The sequence below is a fragment of the Ambystoma mexicanum genome, chromosome 11 (genome assembly GCF_040938575.1).
Source record: "Ambystoma mexicanum isolate Mex_15411 chromosome 11, UKY_AmexF1_1, whole genome shotgun sequence".
Taxonomy (NCBI): Eukaryota; Metazoa; Chordata; class Amphibia; order Caudata; family Ambystomatidae; genus Ambystoma; species Ambystoma mexicanum.
This window is the reverse complement of record NC_090934.1, coordinates 1,195,389,335-1,195,395,334: the sequence shown is the minus strand read 5'-3', so window position 1 is coordinate 1,195,395,334 and position 6,000 is coordinate 1,195,389,335. Positions and strand designations below refer to the sequence as shown.

At 49.6% G+C, this 6,000-nt stretch overlaps 1 protein-coding gene across 1 annotated transcript in view; it reads left to right on the top strand.

Moving 5' to 3' along the window:
• Nucleotides 1-328: 328 nt before the first annotated feature.
• The window catches only part of LOC138504221 (pneumococcal serine-rich repeat protein-like), a 46,727-nt gene continuing 41,055 nt past the window's right edge, over nucleotides 329-6,000 (top strand). The window contains exon 1 of the mRNA XM_069624546.1: nucleotides 329-471. The gene's annotated coding sequence lies outside the window, so the exon portion shown is untranslated. The remainder of the gene's footprint in view (nucleotides 472-6,000) is intronic.

The following is a 6,000-nucleotide window of genomic DNA, read 5'->3' as shown; positions in this document are numbered from 1 at the left end:
AGGTGAAACCACATATTTGTGTGCGATTTCTTGCGCAATCTATGCTGTCAAGTGTTATTTTTTATCTAAACTCGGTGAAGTTGGGAGGAAGCAAACTTGACAGAAAAACTGCGGCACCGTTACCAAGGCACAGTTCCGGCAGCACGCCATGACGTCACGCGCACCTTTAGCACACAGGTCGTGACGCAGAAGCCCGGCCTGTTCAGGAGGAAACGCTGGCAGCAACTCTTGAAATGTGGCTTTCAGGTTTGGAGGCAATGACATGCGTGGCATTCCAGGGAGGTGAGGCGGACGTGCGAGGGGGGAGGCCGCGCATCTCGCCGGTGTCGTGCTTTCACCTCAGGGCCTCGCCCTTGATATATAAATCCCCGTTAGCCGGGCCCGGAGAGTCACTAAACGGCAACCACGCCTGCCACAGCCGGGAGCGAATCCAAGGGGGACAACTGCGAGGAGCCCAGCACAGCCGCGGAGGTAAGGGGGCAGAGGCCTTCTGGGGCCCTCCACATTCCTAGTTTAAGAAGATGCCACCTGCACTGGGCGACGATTGTAGCGTTTTCCCACGTTCAGGATATTCTTTTCAGTGGGAATTCCCTTTGGCCAAGGATTGATGGGGTCTAGTGGGATTTGGGGTGTTGTACATGATACGTTCACTAAAGAAGCAATGTATGTATATATTCTACTGCTTTAATTGAAATTCCAACTGTGCCAACAGGCACCAGTACATATTGGGAGCCGGATCTAAAATAAAGTGGCTAAAGGGGTATTTTCTACATAGCCGTCCAGTGGAGTTCCGAAAACCCACAAGACAGCTGCTGGATCCAGTAGAAACCTTATTTAATTGTTCAAATAGAATTTTCCACCAGGGGAATAACGTTTTTGCAGTTCCAGATTTTAACAATGATGTATACGCTCCTGCGTGTGTTTCTTTCCCAAGCACTTGTGTTTACATTGCTGGATAATTACAGAGAGCCATGGAGTGAGAAAGTAACCTACAGAAAGTGTAGCACCACTATGAAACCTGACAGTAAAACCATATTATCTCACGTTTGATGCTACATTCCTCGTACTTTTAAGGCGCTGCAATGACATGTATCATTACTACCCAATGGGCCCGATTTACAAAAATGTTTTCAATTGAACTTTCCCGTGTTAAAACTTTTTGGTAAATCAGGTCCAATGTCTCTGAGGCAAGTGCTTAACTTGCTCAGCTATCTTCCCGGTCATATGGGCCACAGGAGCTTTCCTTTTAGAAATCTGAGTCGCATACGGTAATATTGTTGCCTGTACCGTTTTCTGAGTTGGTATCCAGGTCTGAGCTGGTTCGTAGGGCAACAGACACACGCCGGCCTTGAAACTCACAACCATAAAGTATGATTGATGCACTAAAAAAGAAAATACTCTACATCTCTTTTGAGAAATTGTTCCAATGTGCACTTAGATTGAACTTTTCATCCACTTTTTACCGCCCTGGTCAGGCACGTACTCAGGGCGGGTCACATATTGCAAGATAGGGGCCCAAATAAATCACTTCTGGGTTCCTCCCAAATTGTTCACAGTTGTTTTCTTCTGCGAGGCTGACAGAGCACAGCTTAATTCTACATCTTCTGACGTTGCGGTCAGTGTGCGGAATACTCCATCGCTGAGATGTGTGTACATATCTTCCCTCTGGGTGTGTTGCCAGCCAGTAGTATCTCTGCTGAGTAGCTGGCAGAGCTAGCTCTCTGTCATATATATCAGAATAGCCTACTATACGGCAGGTGTTGGAGTCCCGCCTGTGATGTATTTCATGGATAGCGAAGGCGTCAGGCGCAGGAACACACCTAGTTAGGGGCCATGGCCAGGGTCGGACTGGGCAATAAAATTGTCTCGGGCACCAATGAAAAAGTGGCCCACAGTTGGAAACGGCTATTCATTCCTTTTGTGACCCTGTTTGAGTAGCTCACAAGGGAGAGTTTTTGGATAAAATGTGATGCAAGTGGTGCATTTTAAAGAATATGTTTTCAGCAACACTGGTCAAAACTAGTAGCCGCAGAGTAAAGTAACTCGTCAAACTGGCCCACATTGGCCCAAAAAGTGGCCCACTTTGACCCAAAACATTTTCTGTTTTTGACTCGGCCATGGGCCTATTGCCCTATAGCCCAGTCCGAGGCTGGCCATGGCTTCAAAATCTGGAAAGGCTGATGCAGCCTTTGCCCCTTCTGAACACTGGATGCACCTTTGCCAGGGATTCAATACCGCGCAAGGAGTTCACTGCACCGCGGTGTTGGCGTTATGTGGAGTTATGCATTCACTTTGTTGGTTTACATGGAGTTAGGTATAGCATTAGGGAATGCTTTCTTGGCGCGCAAGGAGTTTACCGCACCGCAGTGTTGGCGTTATGTGGAGTTATGCATTCTCTTTGTGGCGTACATGGAGTGAGGTACAGCATTAGGGAATGGTTTCTTGGCGCGCAAGGAGTTCACCGCACCGCGGTGTTGGCGTTATGTGGAGTTATGCATTCTCTTTGTGGCGTACATGGAGTGAGGTACAGCATTAGGGAATGCTTTCTTGGCGCGCAAGGAGTTCACCGCACCGCGGTGTTGGCGTTATGTGGAGTTATGCATTCGCTTTGTTGGCGTACATGGAGTGAGGTACAGCATTAGGGAATGCTTTCTTGGCTCGCAAGGTGTTCACCGCACCGCAGTGTTGGCGTTATGTGGAGTTATGCATTCGCTTTGTTGGCGTACATGGAGTGAGGTACAGCATTAGGGAATGCTTTCTTGGCTCGCAAGGAGTGCACCGCACCGCGGTGTTGGCGTTATGTGGAGTTATGCATTCTCTTTGTGACGTACATGGAGTGAGGTACAGCATTAGGGAATGCTTTCTTGGCGCGCAAGGAGTTCATCGCACCACGGTGTTGGCGTTATGTGGAGTTATGCATTCGCTTTGTTGGCGTACATGGAGTGAGGTACAGCATTAGGGAATGCTTTCTTGGCACACAAGGAGTTTACCGCACCGCAGTGTTGGCGTTATGTGGAGTTATGCATTCTCTTTGTGACGTACATGGAGTGAGGTACAGCATTAGGGAATGCTTTGTTGGCGCGCAAGGAGTTCATCGCACCACGGTGTTGGCGTTATGTGGAGTTATGCATTCGCTTTGTTGGCGTACATGGAGTGAGGTACAGCATTAGGGAATGCTTTCTTGGCACACAAGGAGTTTACCGCACCGCAGTGTTGGCGTTATGTGGAGTTATGCATTCTCTTTGTGACGTACATGGAGTGAGGTACAGCATTAGGGAATGCTTTGTTGGCGCGCAAGGAGTTCATCGCACCACGGTGTTGGCGTTATGTGGAGTTATGCATTCGCTTTGTTGGCGTACATGGAGTGAGGTACAGCATTAGGGAATGCTTTCTTGGCACACAAGGAGTTTACCGCACCGCAGTGTTGGCGTTATGTGGAGTTATGCATTCTCTTTGTGACGTACATGGAGTGAGGTACAGCATTAGGGAATGCTTTCTTGGCGCGCAAGGAGTTCATCGCACCACGGTGTTGGCGTTACGTGGAGTTATGCATTCGCTTTGTTGGCGTACATGGAGTCAGGTACAGCATTAGGGAATGCTTTCTTGGCGCGCAAGGAGTTCACCGCACCGCAGTGTTGGCGTTATGTGCAGATATGGATTACATTGTGGAATGATGTATGAACTATAGAACACAATTCTATAATACCTCGAACATTGGCACAGTGGAAAGGTTACAGCTATTGGCAGAAATTTTGCAGGAATTGCTGAAATGGACAATTTCTTACTTTATTGAGTTTACGTGCAGCAAACGTATTTTTCGAAGAAATGTACACTGCGCTTGGTAGCCACAAGTTATGCAGCAGTTAACAGTGTCACTGGATTTAGTTAATAGAACAAGAAATTGGGGTCAAAATTGCTTTGCCCTGCTGTGTGCTCGGGTCATCGAGCGAGAGAAAGCGCAAAACGTGTAGCTTGCATTTGATTAACAGTTTGAATGGCCATTTGCGCCCTGAGCGGTTGCAATGGCCAGGAGTGGTCCGGTAGCGCCCCACGGGCCTGCTAGGCGGGTATACATTGGGTATGGGTCCCGTTGGGGGATAGAGTGAGAACCCGCCCCCGCCCCACCCGCAGGAGGGTGGCTGCACGAGCGTTTATCTGTAAGGGTCTAATGGCTCGCTTTACTCGTATGAAGTGTGCTCTTAGTGTCGGCATCAGAGGCTGAGCCGGTCTAGAAACGTGTGTCCTGCATGTTACAGAAACATGTATATCTCGGAGGTGGACGCTCAACCTGCTTTACATTTTAATAACCTAACATCCTCGCCATCATTTACCATGTTGTACTTTTAAGGGAGACAACAACGCTGTACAGAGGTGATACAAACGAACTCAATACTTATAATCAGCTCAGTGTTCCACGCATTCCAATGATGGGAAGCTATTGTGATTGCTGCCACGCGCCGCTGCCATTTTCGCTCGCGCGCGCGCTTTTCTCGTGGGTTGTGCTTTTTGGTGTCATTCATTGGTGTGACTTGATAGCTTTCACGTGCATTGTGTGTAACAGTGAAAGTGTGTGCGCAGCGCAGGAGCGCCTGCTTTGCTTTGTGGCGCGTATTGTTAGCCTCCTGGGATCGTCGAGTGCAGGCTGTCCATGCAGTGTTCCAGAATGAGCAACGCGAATCTCCTCAGACTGGCAGGGAGACCCTAGGAGCTGTTTGGAAGTATGCATGGAAACACGTAGGTGCCCGATTTCAATTCCACTGAGCTTTGTGTTAGCGGGGGCGAGGAAGGGGTGTCTGACTGGTGTTTTATAATCTCTAACAATATAACGCCGTAACCAAGGGTCAAGTCCTAAAAAATAGTGGGGAGTCTCATACCAATCGAATGTGGCGTCACCAGAAATTGGCATATCAAGGTGCCTTCTGAAAAAAGTGGGGGGACTCCTGAAAAAAGCGCGGGAACTCCGTCCACCCGCGTGCACCCCCGACTTGACATGATATGACATGACATGATTGGTTATTTATAACGCACTTAATACCCAGGGGTTTCTAAGTGTGGACACGGGGATTGAACCTGCATTGCTAAAGAAGCCCCACGCACCCAAACAGAGAAATGCGGCAGCTGTGCGCGCAGGGTCACACCTGAGGGGGTCTAGCTCGCCATCTCTCCGGAGAAATATCGGACAGATCATTTGACTTAGTTATTATGTTCAGGTCAGATTGGGCACCCTAACGTGGAAAGTGGGTACAGATAGTTTAAAAGGACGATCACTCATAATGTCCAAGTGAGGTTCCCAGGCGTGAATGGTGGCCACACTGATCACCGGGAGTTGGGTCAGGCAACAGGCCTTGGAATATTATTCGAGATTATAGGGCTTAGGCCATTGGTAAGATGTTGCGCTACCTCTCTGCACGCGCAGTGTGAGCAGAGCTAGCGAGTATTCACCAGAATGGGAACACCAGCCCGCGTGCTGTGCTCTGACCACAAAGCTACAACAGCACAGGGACGGTGCTGCAGAGCTAGCGAGCATACACCAGAATGGAGAACACCAGCCAGCGTGCTGTGCTCTGACCATGAAACTACATCAGCACAGGGACGGTGCCTGCTGAGCTAGCGAGAATACACCAGAATGGGGAACACCATCCAGCGTGCTGAGCTCTGACCACAAAGCTACAACAGCACAGGGACGGCGCCTGCAGAGCTAGCGAGCATACATCAGAATGGGAAACACCAGCCCGTGTGCTGTGCTCTGACCACAAAGCTACAACAGCACAGGGACGGTGCCTGCTGAGCTAGCATGCATACACCAGAATGGGGAATACCAGCCAGCGTGCTGAGCTCTGACCACGAAGCTACAGCAGCACAGGGACGGCGCCTGCAGAGCTAGCATTCATACACCAGAATGGGGAGCACCAGCCCGCGTGCTGTGCTATGACCACGAAGCTACAACAGCACAGGATGGTGGCTGCGGAGCTATCGGGCATACACCAGAATGGGGAACAC